Source organism: Protopterus annectens, chromosome 11.part0, assembly GCF_019279795.1.
Source record: "Protopterus annectens isolate FY-2018-M chromosome 11.part0, PAN1.0, whole genome shotgun sequence".
NCBI lineage: Eukaryota > Metazoa > Chordata > Ceratodontiformes > Protopteridae > Protopterus > Protopterus annectens.
In genome coordinates, this window is record NC_056745.1 from 912150650 (window position 1) to 912168303 (window position 17654).

The 17654-nt window shown below is 40.7% G+C and overlaps 1 protein-coding gene across 3 annotated transcripts in view; it reads left to right on the plus strand.

The window, feature by feature from the left end:
* PROSER2 (proline and serine rich 2) overlaps nt 1-17654 on the plus strand; it is a 455053-nt gene that overhangs the window by 359443 nt on the left and 77956 nt on the right. The window lies entirely within an intron of this gene.

Here is a 17654-nt window from a genome sequence, read left to right on the forward strand (position 1 = left end):
CGCACTTCATCAGAGGATTTTTAAAAAGCAGCTGTATCAAAGTAAGAGAAATTAATCTTGCTCATTACTGAAATAAATGGACCTGGCTGCTCAACAGATTAGCAGACCAGAAACTGGTGTGCATTTCATTTGAAGAACACTATTCATTTAGTCACTGAGGGAAGTGTTTTATTTCCTTTTTGATTAAAATATTTTCCAGGAGCCAGACATATTGTCTAACAGTTAACAGGAGATGTGGCGAGATGTAATCACACTTAAGCTACAAAGGTGTTGAAAGAAGTAGGCAGTGCTGTTTCTTTAAAATGGAGAATGTATAAACATGATGTATTAGATGTTTAGTTTAAAATATATGTATTTACTTATTTGTTGAAGGTAAATCCTCTAGGCTCAAGCGTCTCTCTTTGTGAATGACCAAAAGCAGTGTGATTAACTTTCAGAATCTGGGCAGTCAGTTGACAAATGGCTGTTCTGTCAGTTTATATAAGGCAAGGCTAAGATGTTCAATTTTGATATATTGTGTAATTGTAGCAGTAAGATCATCAGTTGTATTCAGTTTTATTTTATAGACCATTTAAACTATTTAGTAGTTCTGAAACAAGGCTTAGTCTCAAAGATACAGAAAGCCATGGATGTTCTTCATTCCACATTGCTGCAGTCCTAACTATTGGGTAGTCCGCTGTCCAGTCGGCCCGAATACCAAAGTATATGGCTGACGTCGGTCAAGGCGCATTAGACTGACGTCAGTACGTCAGGGTACTAATGCGCATGACCGACGTCATATCCTCAGTCTTTTTTGCCGCATGGTCCGATGCAGAAGCAGTTTTGCGAGTGCAGGTTGGCGTTCTGAAAGTTTCTGAAGTCAGAGTTTCAGACCGAATCAAAGTTGGCTAAGTACCCCGTTGGGGAATATTTTGGTTTTTTCTTGCCTCAGTATTTAACCGGATGTCAGAAAAAGTGAATAACTGTATTTCTTGTGGGAAACAGATACCTCATAGGGATTACCATACTTTGTGTATACCTTGTTTAGGGCCTGAGCACGACGTTGTTGGATGCCGCTCTTGTGCTAGATTTAACAAACGCACTATTAAGAGAAGGTTAGACTGTGCCAGGTTAGTTTTTGGGAAGCGTTGTAATTATAAAATGCCGCCGGATGCTCCGGCGCCCGCCAAAAAGCGCAAGGATAAAGCAGCAAAGCCTACAGTGGAGGAACCGACACTCCCGCACGTCGGTTCTTTAGAAGGCTCAGTGGAGCCGGAGGTTTTGCCAGGAGTTTCTTTGGAGTCTCAGGGAGAGACTTTACTGTTACAGGATGTGTCCTCTCAGGAAGTAGGCCAGGCTGAAGGGGCTTCTCAGGTGGCTGTTCTTCCTTCTCTTCCTAAGGTGGTTAGGGCCTCCCCTTCTGTTTCCAAGGCTTCTTTAAGAGGCAGGCCTAGTTTAGCTACAGTGGGGGTTTCTCCGAGTGTTTCAGGGTCTTTGCCTAAGAAGCATATGCTAAAAATGGCAGAGGATTTGATTACTATGATTAGAGGTTCTATGCCCCCTCCTGATAAGAGGCCTAGGGTGGAACCTGAGTTTGAGAGTTTTGAGCACTGTTCGAGGCTTCTGAGTCTTGACTGAAGACTTGCAGGAGTATCCTCCTTATTCTGATTCTGATGTGGATGATTCTACTCCTTCAGCTTCGCCTCCTGAGGATTTTTCATTCTCAGAGACTCTGCATTCCATGAGGGAGCATTTTAAATGGGAAGGTCAAGATTTCTCTGATTCCAGGAAGAGGCTTAGGGAATTCTTGTTTTTACCCCAGCATAGGCCTTTAGCTATACCTCCTGTTCTGAATGTGGTAGAAGATGTTTTTGCAGAGGCTTCCCTGAATCCTGATTCTTTGCCTCCTGCCCCAGTTAAACCGGATAGGTACTATAGGGTGCCTGAGGCTCATAAGTATCTTTTAAGAGTCCTAGGGCAGACCCGGAAACTGTCTCTCAGGGGCCTAAAGGTGTGAAGGCTTCTGTTGTTAAAAATCCTGTTCCTCCTGATAAAGAGGCAAGGGCTTTGGATAGATGGGGAAAGAAAGTGTATACTTCTTCCACTTTAGCCATGAGGGCGTTGAATTGTCAGTTTCACATGTTAAAATATCAGAATTATCTCCTTTCACAATTGAAGTCTAAGGTGGATGCTCTGGCTGAAGGTATTGAGTGTAAAGAGTTGCAGGATTTAGTTCATGTGTCTGAACAGGTGGGAAAGCATTCCTTGCAGTGTGGTTTTGATGCTGTGCAGGCCTCCTTGAGGGTGGCTGCCACTGGTTCTGTTCTTCGTAGGCATGCCTGGTTGAGAGATCAGAATTTAGCTGAGCATGTTAAGACAAGGATTTTGGATGCTCCTTTACAGTCTAATGTGTTGTTTGGTTCGCCTGTGGAAGCAGTTTTAAAGAAAATGGAGGACAAGGCTAAGTCTATGCAAACTGTTAAGGATTTTTTGCAGGTGCAGCCTCCAAAGTTTAGTAGAAATTGGCCTACTAAGGGATGGACATATCCTGCTTACGATTCCCAGTCTAGGGGTAGGTCTAGACGTGGTAGGGGCAGAGCTCAAGGTTCTTTTAGGCCTAGAACAGAGAGTTCACCTGCTCAGACTTCTGGTGAGGGTAGGGGTCAGTCCTTTCGTAAACAGACCCAATGACCTGCCTTTTCAGCTGCCAGTACATTCTCGCCTGGCAGCACCTTTGGGAGGAAGGCTGTCTCTTTTCAAAGAAAATTGGGATTTAATTACCCAAGACAGATGGGTTCTGGATATCATTCACCACGGTTACAGGTTTTATTTCCATACCTTGCCTCCTTTCAAAGGCATGCCAGACATTCCTCCTCTACAAAGACAAGAGGCTCACAAGCAAATTTCTCTGTTGCTCCAAATAGGGGCCATTCAGCCAGTTCCTGTGCCAGAAAGGGGCCTAGGATTTTATTCTCGCCTGTTCCTAGTACCAAAGAAGGGGAACACGTGGAGACCAATTTTGGATTTATCTATCCTCAACACTTATCTGGACATTCCCAAGTTCAAAATGTTGACGTTACAACAGCTTTTACCTCTGCTGGGCAAAGATCACTGGATGGTAACTTTAGATCTCAAGGAAGCTTACCTTCATGTGCCTATCAGACTAAGTTGCAGGAAGTATCTGCGTTTCGAGCTGGAAATTTTCATTATCAGTTCTCTGCATTGCCCTTTGGCTTATCTACTGCCCAGAGTATTCACAAAGGTTCTGGCTCCAGTGATAGCTTACTTCAGACTAAAAGGAATTCAAATCTATCCTTACTTGGACGACTGCCTGATTCTGGCTCAAGAAAAGGAAGACCTTTTACAGCATTTGGAATATGTGATAGCAGTGCTAAGATGCCTAGGGTATTCTGTGAACGAAATAAAGTCCAGTCTAGTACCCTCTCAAGACATGTGCTTTCTGGGTGTGAGACTGAATACAGCAGCCCAGATGGCCTTTTAACCCCGGACAAACAAAAGAATCTTTCCAGTTACTTCCATCACCTATCTCTTCAGTCCGGGCTGACTGCAAGGACAGTCCTTCAAGCCTTAGGGTTCATGGCATCTTGTATTCTGGTGCTTCCCAATGCCAAACTGCATATGAGGAAGCTGCAATGGTATCTCAAAATGTATGGACACAGCACTGCCAGGATTTGGACACTGTCATTCAAATAATACCTTGCATTCAAAAGGAATTTTTGTGGTGGGCTCAGGAATGTCACCTAAACAAGGGACTCTCTGTGACCCGGCCAGAGGCGAGTCAGATTCTAACGACAGATGCCTCAGACATTGCTTGGGGAGCTCATCTAAATGGAAAGTGGATACAAGACAAGTGGCCTGCCAGACTACAGCATCTACATATCAACATGAAAGAGATGTTAGCAGTCCAGTTTGCATTAATGGCTTTCAAGAAGTTACTTCTTTCAGGGCAGGTGTTGATTCTAACAGACAACACAACTGTCATGTGGTACATCAACAAACAAGGGGGAACACATTCTTACCCGTTGTGCAGGCAAGCAATGATTTTATGGGAGACTGCGCTCAGCTTGCAACTAACTCTTCAGGCAAGGTTTCTGCCAGGAGCACAGAACTCCTTAGCAGATGTGTTAAGCAGACAAATCATGGATCCCCACGAGTGGAAACTGGATCTTCATGTATTTCAAAAATTGACAGTGTCATGGGGAACTCCAGACATAGATCTGTTCGCTTCTCCACTAAACCACCAGCTGCCAAAGTTTTGCACAAAGAGGTTTCATCACACAGCTTGGAAAGTGGATGCTCTTTCTTTCAGTTGGAAAAATCTTCATGTGTATGCCTTTCCGCCTCTGCCTCTTCTCCCAAAGGTGCTCCTGAAGGTCAGACAAGACAAGCCAAGGATGATTTTAATAGCTCCAGATTGGCCTCGCAACACTGGTACCCATTACTGAGGAGTCTGGTAAGGAAGCCTCCATGGCCTTTACCTGTGATTCCACACCTGTTGTCTCAGAGGGACGGTCACCTGCTCAATGTCAAGCTCCACTCTCTTCATCTAACAGCCTGGCATATTCTGTTTTGAAACACAGCAGGTCTCAACTTCCTCAACAAGTTTTAAATGTGATTATGGAAGCCAGAAGACCTAGTACAAGGAAGGTGTACGCAGAAAAATGGAAGAGATTTTTCTTTTGGAGTGCAGCAAACAATTTGGAGATTTCTGAGCCTAATTTGAATGTGGCTCTTCAATATCTTACTGAGTTACTGGACAAAGGTTTGTCTTTCTCTTCCATTAAGATTCATGCTGCAGCAATTTCAGCTCACTATGATTGTGATCCACCATTGTTTTCGCATCCTTTGTTCAAGCAATTTCTTAGAGGGGCAAAGAATTTAAGACCCCCGTAGAGCTCCTACTCCTGCTTGGGATCTCAATTTTGTGTTGGAGAAACTTACTCTACAACCTTTTGAGCCTGCGGCTACTGCTGACTTGAAATACTTGTCATGGAAGACTGCTTTTTTGTTGGCCATTACTTCTGCAAGAAGGGTTTCTGAGTTGCAGGCCCTTATGGCGGTTGAGCCTTTTTTGATTTTTCATAAGGATAGGGTATCATTACGTACTAATCCATCCTTTATGCCTAAGGTGGTTTCTAGTGTGGCTTTAAACCAAACTATTCATTTGCCTACTTTTTATGCAGATCCCCAAAATAAAGGGGAAAAGATTTTGCACACTTTAGATGTACACAGGCAATTGTGTTATTATTTAAGCAGGACTAAGGATTTTAGGCAGTCTCAGCAGTTGTTTGTTTCTTTTGCTTTGAGTTCGCAGGGCAAGCCTGTGTCAAAACAAACTATTTCTAGGTGGATTGGGTTTTGCATTGCATTTTGTTATTCCCATCATGGCAAGGAGATTCCAGATGGGATTAGGCCTCATTCCACTAGGGCTACTGCCACTTCAACAGCATTTCTAAGGGGGGTGGCAACTAAGGATATTTTGGAGGCAGCTACTTGGAGTTCAGTGCATACTTTCTCTAAGCATTATCACCTTCCTCTCTACTCTAAGTCTAGGGCTGGTTTTGCCACAGCTATTTTGCAAGGCATGTTGTCAGCTCCTGTTTCCTTATGATTTGCCAGCCTCCCTTACCTCTGCTTTGGGATTCTACCCAATAGTTAGGACTGCAGCAATGTGGAATGAAGAACATAGTACAGTTTTGTACCTACCATAAATGTAGATGTTCGAGGATCCACATTGCTGCAGTCCAATTTACCCTCCCTCCTTCCCCTCTGTGTTTAGGGGTGGTTGTGCAGGTGAGGTTATATTCTGGTACTTTTGTATATATTGTACATATTTTTGGTGCAGGTATGTTTGCAGTTTTTGGTATTGGCCTTGTCTTTTTAGGGTCTTCTGACATCTGGGGCAAGAAAAGACTGAGGATATGACGTCGGTCATGCGCGTTAGTACCCTGACGTACTGACGTCAGTCTAATGCGCCTTGACCGACGTCAGCCATATACTTTGGTATTCGGGCCGACTGGACAGCGGACTACCCAATAGTTAGGACTGCAGCAATGTGGATCCTCGAACATCTACATTTATGGTAGGTACAAAACTGTACTTTTTGAGCTCGATTATTAAAAAAAATTGAATGGTGATGGCTGCTGTACCAAGGCTTGGATGTGTAAAAATTAAAAGCATCTGTGAAAATATTTGCTTAAACCAGTGGTGGGCAACCCCTGGCACAAATGCTTAAGAGGGGCAAGTGCGCACACTTTGCTTGGCAGTCCTCGTGGGACCTGTACAAGGGAATATGTTAATTAGTGACAATTATTTCATTTTTCCCCGTATTTGTTGAAAGGTTAAACTCACTAGACACATGTCCCTTTTCAAGGGTGCTTCGCGAGCTCTGTCTAGCTAAATGACTTGCTCATTCACACATTTCACAAATGGAGGTGGAAAGAATCAAACCCTCTGCCTTGGACTACAGGAAGTAGCTCATTAGCAGCTCAGAACTTTTAATCCTCTGTGCTAATTGCCAGACGTCATAGTTTTATTTTCATTTTACTCTTCCAGTCACTGATGGGTTTATTGGTTGTGACAAAACATAGTCAGTATATTTAAAGTATATGCACATATCCAAGTATTGTAGCAGTCCCCCACCTCACCCTATCTAGCACTTAAAACATTGCAAGAGTAGGAGGATTGGGACTCTGCTCAGAAATAGCTGTCTGCTCTTATTCTAAATCAGTTGTCCTTGAGGCCCACAGTAGTACCAAGCTGAGCAGGATAGATTGGTCTTTCCTGCACCCACAGAAATGCTCATCTCATGCAGTGGGGATGCCCTGGAGCGGAGATCTCCTGTAGTGTGGCTACTGCTCTGCCCACTTACCCATCCACCAGACTCCTCACCTCACAGCCTTCACTTGTAAACAAAATGCCAAGATATTTAACCCCTATACATGTAACTACTTCCACCCCCTAATAACCACTAATTTGGAGCTGTTGATTTTCAGCCTTCCACATTGCACTCTGTGCTGAACTGTCACAGTGCATGCTGAAGATCATTCACGTTTTAGCTAACAGAACATTGTCATCTATAAACAGCAGTGATGCAGATTTTATATTCCAAAAACTGGATACTCCCCTGACTTTATCTGTCTCTTTATATCCTAAATATCACCGTCAAGAGGACACATCCTTGACAAAGCCTTGCATTCACAAAATAAATTTGGCTTAATGCAAATGGAACTCTTGCTCTTCTTTTTAAGGGACTGACTGCCTTGTCACAGTAGTAGTGCAGCCTTCTATTCTTATTTCCCCTCCCGAAAGAAGTCAAGGATATGCAGGCATTATACCTTCTGCAGGTCCAGAAGACAGTAGTCCCTGTAATAACTTAGGGAGACAAATAACTGATTACTGTTCATTGTCAGGGTGTAATGTGTATAGCTTCTGCTGCAGTCAGAGGTTCCTTTCTGGCACCCTGGTGTTGGTTTCCCGGAGTGGTTTTGGATCATGAACCATCTGTAACTGAAGCACATAACCCTCTCCCCGCGTTTGTAATATCTGGTGCCACCACAGTTTGTCAGTCCAGAGGGTAGTATCCTTTCCAGTCAACATTGAAAAGGATCATTAACTATGGCACCCACACAGTGCCTGGCACATTTAGTTTTTCCAGCTGTATCTCTCCACTCCTGCAGCTTTATTGCAATTTAACTGTTCAGTCCCCACTGTAATTTCATCTAAAGAAATTGATCCAGTTCCACTATTTTCTGTTGGCAGTGCTTTATTAAAGGAAGACGCAATCTGATTTGGAAGTCCCTCCAAATGCCCTTTTCCATCTTTTGACAATGCCCCATTTGATTTCAGCATTTCTGTAGCCTTGCTTTGAACAGCCTGGGCAGTGCCCATCTTCCCCTTCCTGAATAATAGTTTCTTTGAGGCCTGCAGAAATCATTTTGTACAGCATTGCCACACTCTGCACACACCTCTGTCGTTGCTTTGGAAACTGTAGCAAGTACAGCCTTCCAACCCTTTCAATTCACATTGTTAAAACCAGGGATCTGTCTGCTAGCAGTCTACAGAGGGCTTCTTTAAAAAGAGGAAAGTAAATAAAAGACATTTTCTCATAAATTCTGTAATCAAAATGAAACAAACTAGCATTTTTCATAGATGGACCCCTTTCAACGTACTCATGTGTTCAGGTCAGTATATACGACACTTTGAATGTAAACTGGGTGAGGTTTCAGATCATTGATTTCAAGATGCCAGTGTTGAGCTTTTCAATATCTGTGTGATAGACAGTCAATACCAGTGCACTTTATATTTGCATACTAGTACTGACTCACTGTTTGTGGGTCTTTCTATACAACTGTGTGACTATGGAGATAGTAGCAGTTGAAACAACTGAAAACACTAAATGTATTCAGTTGTTTGGAGCTGGAATGTGTTAGTGCAGGTAAGTGTGGGAGAGTGCGGGGACACTTGTCCCCTTGCAAACATTTTTTTAAAAGTGGTTTTGACTAGTTGAAAGTTTGACCAGTTTATTTCATCCGTTTTAGGTTTCAGTTGTTTGCTCGCACACATTATGCGTGTTTGCTAACAGAGTCTTTACTGGGCAGTCTCCCAGTTATAGTCTACTCTCTCAGAACCCTTGTTTTCAGTTAGATTGGCTGCATTTAAGGTGATTATAAACTAGCAGTGTGGTGCGTCTCTGGTAACCACTTGTTCCTGAATACATGTCCAGTTCCAGAATTTAGAACGCATCTCTCATCCCCACTAAAGTGAACAGTCATACACTAGTGTGTACACTGCAGAACTTGATAGCTTAAGTGCCACAATGCATACTCCCCATTGTCAACCTCTTTTATATGGGGCTTGTTTTAATAAAAAGCTTTGCAAATATTACATACCAGGATAATCTTACTTTATTCCTCTTGCCATCTGTGACATTACTGTAGGGAAAAGTCTATGGAAGTGACTCTGGGCATGTGAGAGGTGGTATGTCCCTAAAGTCAGTGAATGCATTCCATTTCTTTCCTTTTTCTGGCATCAGAGAGGGCAAAAGTTAATTGAGAATTATGGTAATGTCACGGCTAGTAAACTGATTCTTATGAAAGACTTCATTAAATCACAGGCAAGATATACATTTACTTGATGGGGAAGGAATGTAGTACATGCTATGATACAAAAAAGAAAAAAAATAATATTGCGACTGTCCTTTTTTGAACAGGATTATCATATCAGATGTACAAGGCCTGCCCCCTTATAACTGATCCTCTTCTTCTGATAACTTTGAGTTGTCTGTTGCCTTTAGAATATCCGCCATTGACCCATCTGATGCAGATCTGTCTCTCTGCTCCTATACTGACACCGTTGTGGACTCCGTCACCTCCTTTGCTTCCTATACCAGCTGCTTTGCATCCCATGCTAACTTCTGTAGCATCTGTTCAACCTTGTTCTGCATGGACATTTAGCCCAGCACCTGTCCAGCCAGCTGATATTAGCTAAACCAGCACTGGCTGGGTTATTGCAGGGTGCACAACCACAGCTTCTTTTGGAAGAAGACCGCATCTGCTATTCTACCATTGGATGCAGCAGGTTTCTTACGAGAACATGTCCCTGTCTCCTTTACAGACAAACCTCAAAATGGCTGTTTTTGTCTTCAGATTTAGAAGAGTTTCTGGATATTTCAAGGACAAAGATGGACTAAATTCTCCGTCCTGAACAGATGATGAGGATGAGAGCCCTTTTTTCTCCACCCCACCAAGGATACTAAGGCTAGTGAAGTTTAACACTTTACTTTGTTAGGGTGTAACCTTGTTTCTGTGATGACTCCATGTTAATAATGTGTGTAGCAAGGTTAGCTGTGATTAAAAACCTTCATCTTGTCCCTCTAGATTCCACTGTGATGATCTAGCATGTTACCTTTGTCTTTAGCTAGGAGATCCCAGCTTTGTTGGGGTTGCCATACCAAGCAGAGTTCGATACTTGAATTTTAGCATCTATCATAAATTTTGCCACCATATAGAATATTCATTGAGTGAAAAGTTGGTGCAGAGATTTGAATAAACAACTGAAAGTTCACACTTGGGGAAAAATGACTAAGAAGTAGTTGGAATTATTAATACATCATTTTGAAATCGACCTGATTGAGGGACTCAGGATTGGTATTTCAGTTTGTTGATTTGAGCACATGGAAATTTCCTGCTTATCTTCTGGCATTGAAAAGATTCAGGAGCTTTGTGTGGAGTGGACTGCCAGGAGATGCAATTTCCTTATCAAATAAAAATGATGTCTTCATGTTACTTGTTTTCAGCAGAGCTGGATCATGGTCAAATGGGGCTTTAGACAGGGTATAGGACCTATGCCCCCATTAGCTATTACAGTGCCCCTTTTACTTGACTGTCTCTCCCCAGTTACCATAAACACTATTCAAACCTGTCAATGTACATGCTGTTTTCTTTTTTTACTTTTTCAGTTTTCACAAGGATTTGAATTTTATTTAAAATTTTTATTTCAACTAACATTGAAATAACATCCGTTTTCTTAACAAAAACTGTTCTGTATTGAAAACAGATTTTGCATTGGTGCAAATGTTAAGTCTGTGAGCTGTAGTTTCTGTGGTACAGGGTTTGGTTCCTTCATCCATTGTTTGCCTACTGTCTGACCTTGAGCAAGTCACTTAACCAAACATTGCTCCCATGTCACCTCTGAAAAGGGACTGTGTGTCCAGCAGGCCTACCTGGTTAACAAATGGGTATTATGAGAAGAAACAGAAAATTTTTCTTCCCCTGAAACTCACATTTAGAGAACACATTTGGCACCCCATTAAACTACAAGAAACATGCTGGGATTCATAATTAGATAGCATATAGTGAAGCACTAATTAGCAGCATCTATGTGAAGAGTGTAGAAATTCAAAAGACAAATGTGTAACGCATTTGCTAATACCCTGTGATACAACCTGAGCAACAAGGTTGTGCTCTACTACACCATATAGGCTGTACCTCTGAGTGTCGTATTTCAGTTTTAAAGTGACCCCCAAACCGAACCGATAAAGATAATGCAAAGTGTAAACGGGTAAGCTGTAGAAGAAATCAAAAATTATTTGAAGAAAAAATGGTCCCTTGGATTAAATTGCTTCCGACAGTATAAGTCATACTGGGTTTATCTCGTATGCAAAAGGTACAGGGTTTAATTCTTAGCTTTGGGATGGGAAACTTGGCTAGGCTTAAAGTGACCCATAAGGGTAGATAGCCTAGTGCTAACATATGAACTTAGACACAGACACACACACCTTTTGTTATTGCACATAAGCTAAGATGGTTATATATCCAATTCTCATGCTAGTCATCAATAAAGGAAGTGTCTGAGCTAAAATTAGCTTCATTTAATTAAAACAAATTTAATAAAACCCAGTGAAAATCTAAAATCACATCCAGTAACTGTGTGCTGCATTATGTACTCTTCAGCTGCTTAAACACCCAAGGAAAAAAGGTTTCCAAAGCCCTTCACCAGTCTCTGGCTCAGACATGCAGTGTAATACATAAGGCAGAACAAAATCTGCAGCAGTCATGATTATTTCAAGGTACTCTAATGGAGACCTCAAGAAGCCTGTTTAAGAATACACAGAGTACAGTGAGGCCTCATTTTTGATTGATTTTTTCTTCTTAGTTCATTTAGGCAACAAATGGGTTTTTAAAAGTGTTAAGCAACACGTGCTGAATACTTAGCCCTGGGCCTAACCATACCTATCAACTGACCAGATTTTTTACAGAATGTCCATATTTTCACTTCATAAAATTTGTGGCTTTCTGACAAATCAGTGAGGATTGAACTTGTTAAATGACATGTATTTGTGTTTCAGACTTCATTTCCTTCAGAAAATGTGTGCTTATACAAATCCTGTTATTCTAGCAACTTTCCAAGTTTAAACTTTCTAAGAGCAGTATTTAAAAGCTGTCCCTATTTCTGGGCCTTCTACCCCATTATTTTAGGCTTTGTCCAGATTTCTTGCAAGTTTGAGAGGTATGCCCCCAACACTGCTTTCATGAGAGACCGAGACCTATATTACTTTTTAGTTGCCAAGAAGAGACTAGTAATATAAAGTAGTCCTAGCACAAGCACCAGAATGAAACATTTCCCCCACGACCCTTTCAGCAGTCTGTCCAAGTAAGGACAAGCACCAGAATGAAACATTTCCCCCACGACCCTTTCAGCAGCCTGTCCAAGTAAGCACAAGTACCTGTGCAGCCAATCACATGTCTTTTTGGGGGATGAGCTGAAGTGACATTACATTAAGTGAGGGTGGGAGGCCCATAGGAGCATCTCAGAGGTGCAGGTTGCTGTTTCCCCTAAAGAGGGAAAAGGTTGTTGTTGTTCTTTCAGTTTTTCCTGGTTAGGGGTCGCCACAGCAGAACTCCGGTCCATTAATTATTGGCAGTAGATTTTTACGGTGCTGAGGTGCCAGCCCGAAGCCCAACCTTCAACGAAGGCACGCCCATTCATGCATGTCTTTCGAATGCCACTCGATCGTGAGGAGGACATGCAGACTCCACACAGAAGGCACTCCAGCCAAGAATCGAACGGGAGAACCTCTTGCTGTGAGGCGACAACGCTACCGCTGCACCACCGCGACTTATTAAAGGGGGAAAAGGTATTGGACTAAAAATATTTTCTTTTATTTTACATTGACAAGTTGTATTTTGGACAAGACTGGGCCCGGCAGTTGCCCCATTTGCTCTACCCTAGATATGCCACTGCACATAGACTCTTACAAAATGGAGAGCATCACCAAGGATGAGAGTCAGTTTAATAGTTCACACTCCAGATTCTTTTCATTTTCTCACAGCAGTGTTACATTATCTTCCCAGTACGCCAAACTTTCAATTTTTGCACTGATGCATGGCTTTTCTGAGGGCAGTACATATTGTTTTCCAGTTAGCATGTTATGTAATTACTGTTGGAATGTGGCTGTTAGTTTCATTTTATTTGTAACTTAAGAAGTTTGTGTTCAGTGGAAGGCATGAAGATTTTTTCTTCCTTATAACTTCACTGCTCAGACCTGGACAGGCGAGTAAAAGTAAACTACTCTCTAACACTTTCTACGCCAATGTTATTTAGTGGAAGACTTGTACAGTGACATGTCATCCTCCGCATTGCATTTGGGTTATATTTCAGAGCTTTTAAAGTTTGGTGAAACCTATATTCATTCATTTTATGTAAAACCTGTTTAATCCTACATTCTGCAGTTTAGCTGTTAAGGTAAATGACCAAAGCTTTCAGCAGTTTTCATAGCAAAATTTTCAGTTAACTGATGAAAAAAAAATAATCAGAACAAAAACAGCAGCCAGTTTGCAAAAGTAACTAAAATTATAAAACGTGCCTGCTTGACATCAAAGTTTTAAATGAATGAGATGCAGAGTACAAGTATGGACACAATAGTAACCAGTTAAAACCTGAGGTCATGGATTCATCATCTCAGGTGAAGAGAGTTTTGTTCTGCTAAACAGCTGACAGGTGTAATATTAGATGCCATATAGAATTGCTGTTCTACAACAGCAGGAGCTTTGTTTTAAATGGACTATAGAAAAGAATTCTACCTGCCAAAATGTTCTTCTACAAGGTGAGTATGATGAACTGAACTTGGCTTTTGATCTGAGGAATTTGAGAACTCTGAGTCTGGTGGCATTGCAGCTTATGCTCCAGTTTACTGTGGTAGCCGGACATGTGATTACAGAAGTCAGTAAGAAAGGAGTTGAATGTTCTGTACTGCCAGAAATAAATAAACACAAATGCAGTTTTGCTGAGTGAGAGTGTACCTTAATGCTTCTGATGACAGTTTTGACTTTAAGAGCTAGGCAAATTCCATTCAACAAACTGCAATTAATTCAAATGAAAAACGAAGCTTCGGCCAAAAGCCCCCCCCCCCCCCACACACACACACACACACACACACAGTCAGTCTCACATTAGCTTAAAGGGAAGAAACATATTGAAGGGCAACGTATCAGAACTGTGATGCCTGCAGTTACAAATGGCATTCATTTTGATAATGAATATTTTATTTTTTCATCAGGCTGCACCCGACTTTGCACTTTTAAATGTACCATCATTGATACTGCTGAAACTTGAGAGAAGGAGCAAATCAGATCCTCTATTTTCACAGTAATAAATTTAATTTTTCATGCAGGCAAGGTGTGCACCCAAATATGAAAAAAAAGTTTAAAACCACATAACCCTAAAGCAGTAATCCAACCTTACCCCCATACACAGTTTTTTTTACTTTAAGTGCTCTTCACCCAGTGTTAGTAGGAGTAAATGTGCTTTCTTTCCCTTATTTGTATTCATTTTTCACTTGTGTGTCTTCAATTTCAGTTCTTATGTATTTTGGGTAGACCATATATCATAGATCAAAAACTGTACTTTTTCTATGACACTACTAAGTATATGCATAGGTAAAGGAGGTGGTATTGTTATCAAGAAGGACAAATATATAGAATCTACCCAAAATGCATAAGAATCCTTTAACTCCACCTATGCGCCCTGTAGTTTCAGGCTGAGGTTGGGTAGCTAAGCCACTTGCTATCTTTGTAGAAAAGACTTTGCATGCTGCCTTGGCTAATTGTAGCACTGTTTTAAAGGATACCAATAGTTTTTTTTTTTAAATGAGCTAACTAAACAAAATTAAATTATCTTGGGACAATGTTTATTTGTAGCTTTGGCTATTGAATCATTGTTCACTGTTGTACTCAATGAATGGGGAATTGAAAATGTCAGAGAATTACTGTGCGAGAGAAACACCCCTGATACTAAGGTGACATTTATTTGCACATTTCTGGAAATCATCCTAGGAAACAATGTGTTTATTTTTAATGATGCTTATTATGCACAAAAAGTTGGCGTGGCTATGGGCACAGCTTGTGCTAATAGCTACGCCAACCTATCCCTAGCTAATTGGGAAGCCAAACATGTACTTTCGAATAATGAATACCAGGTTAACATCAAATGGTATAAACGTTTTGTGGATGATATTTGTTTGTTGTGGCATGGCTCAGAGCAGCGGCTACAAGAGTTTCTTTTATATTTAAATCAGTTAAATACTTTCCTGAGTTTTACCTATGAATATTCTGATAAAGAAGTAGAGTTTTTGGATGTTAAAAGTTACTAAAATTTATCCACTGTGTCTACTACTTTGTAGAAGAAAACTGTTAGAAAGAATAATGTTCTACACTATGACAGTATGCATCCGAATCATACGAAATGTGTTGAAAGGACAGATATTTCGAACTATGAGACTTTTTAATGATGATGATAGTCTTATTGTTGCATTACATTAAACAAGAATTTTTAGAAGGAGGCTATAGCAGTAAACTTATTCTCAAATAGCAGAAGGATGGCGGCATAGGTCAGGTAAGTGCCAGCCATACTTTCCCCCCTCCCCACTAGTATTAACAACATCGATAATACTGACAATACTTTCTCAAGTGACACTTCCACTGATATCTCTAGGAATAAACTAAGGATGCCATTGACTTTTGCCAGCAATGTGCATGTAGCATGTGATTATTATTAAAAAGAACTGGGATATTCTGTCTACTGTACATGAGTTGAATAGGGTCATTGGCACACAGCCAGATTTTGCTTTTAGAAGTAATAGATCACTTGAGTCAGCTCTGTTATCAATGCTTTAATACTAAATCAACTATAATATCTGATAGACTTTGGTACATATATGTGTAGGAATTGTATGGCCTGTACACATATACACATTGGTAATCATTTCACACATCCCACTTTGGGTTTTAAGATAGATACTGCTTTTTATGCAGATTGTCAAACAAAAAATGTCTGTTTTTGCGATTGAATTACCTGCTTCTCAGGGAAAACAAACAGGGTGTTTAAGGATAGAATACTTGAACACCTTAGGGATATTAGGAATGTTAAAGAAACCAGCGCACTGTCACTACATGTAGCTAAAGAGGGTAAAGAACATAAATTTAGCTTTATGGTACTAGAGATTCTGCTTAGTACCAAGAGAGGAGGTGGCATAAATAATAGAACAGAATCTAGTGAACAGAAATGGATTTTGTGCTTTCAAGCTGATAAACCTCCTGGTTTAAACAGAGTTTCCCTGAAACCCTTCCTTAAAGCACAGCCATTAAAGCATTGATTTCTCTTTTAATATTTTATCATATATATTTCAATAGTCCATCTTTTATTATTTTTTTTACTATTTTTTACTATTGTATCCGTTACCATGTTTAAGTACATATTGTTCATTTAGTCTGTTTTTATTCATTTTTTTAAAGATCTGTATATTCTACAGATGTATTTTATTACATGGCTTTTAGCTATGATGCACAATTTATCTGATTTTTGATTGGATGTTTTAGTGTTTAAAAATGTAACTTGTTATTCTATCTTTGTTGGTCTGATGAAGCGGATGTTATTCCGAGAAAGCGCTTACATTACTACAATAAAGGACATATTGATTTTCACTGCTATGTGGAACCAGATTATTTTTCTTTTTCTTGTATTCTCTGGTTTTTGCATCTGATTCCTTATTTGGTTCAAGGACTGTTTTTGTCTGGATTATTGAGTAGATGTTTGCTTATAGCAAAAGATCAGCTCAAACAACATACTAGTCCTGATTAGTGTTTCTTTGAGAAAGGGGGTGTTCAGGTAGGCCGAGTCAGCTAGATGCCACATCAACATCTGCAAGGAGCTGTTTTGAGGTTCTTAGTGAGAAGATTCTGGTGTGCCAGGTGACATTTGGCAATTACCAAGAGAACCCTCACTAGTGCCCATCCAGGCAAATCTGTTTGTGCCTGTTTTAGATGCAAGAAGAAAAGTCTGCACTTTAACAATGAAATCAAGGTAATATGTGAGTTGTATTGCTTCAAACTGTTTGGTTAAACTACAGTTTTCCAAATAATGTTAAACTAATCATAGTTCATCTCCTTTTCATATGGAATTTTTCTGTCATAGATAAGAGGTGGAGGCTTTCCCTCGTAGAAGAAGATGGCAGTCCAGGTCCTTTTTCATTCACGCAACCAGATATTGATGGCAAAAACCCATCTGAAGACTCTGGAGTACTTGCTAGCTTACATTCTTATGATCCCATTGGGCAAGAATCACATGGGGGAAATCCAGTATTTCCTGAGAATTACTTAGTGTCACCATTTCCATTATCTGGAAAAAGTTATTGTTCATTTCTTTCAGTTACAAAGAATTCAAAATGGTCAGCAGCTCAGGTGATAGCCAGCTCTGAGATACCATTTGTAGAACCCAAGAGTAGTCCAACTCTGATCTTGGATACCTCCAACTTAGCTTTGGAAGTGTGCATAGGGTCCTTGAGATTTTAAGGGACATGGAACAAGAGGCAAAGCCAGGCACACTAGTCTGAAGGAGGTGTTAGATGTAGTTTGTTTGATCTGCAGGATTTCAAATCAGTCTTGAGACCTGGAGGCCTTAGTGAGGTCACAGCCAGCATTGTGGTTGTATGATAACAAACAAGATGGCATGCTCTCCTGTGCATATTCACCTTGAAGGCCTGGGTCTGCCATCAAAGCAGAACCTTCATCTTTTAATCTGTTTCAGTCCATCGTTTCAGAATGCTGTGGGAGATCAACTAGGGAGATCCAAGCTCACTTCCAGTGAGTGGAAGTTGA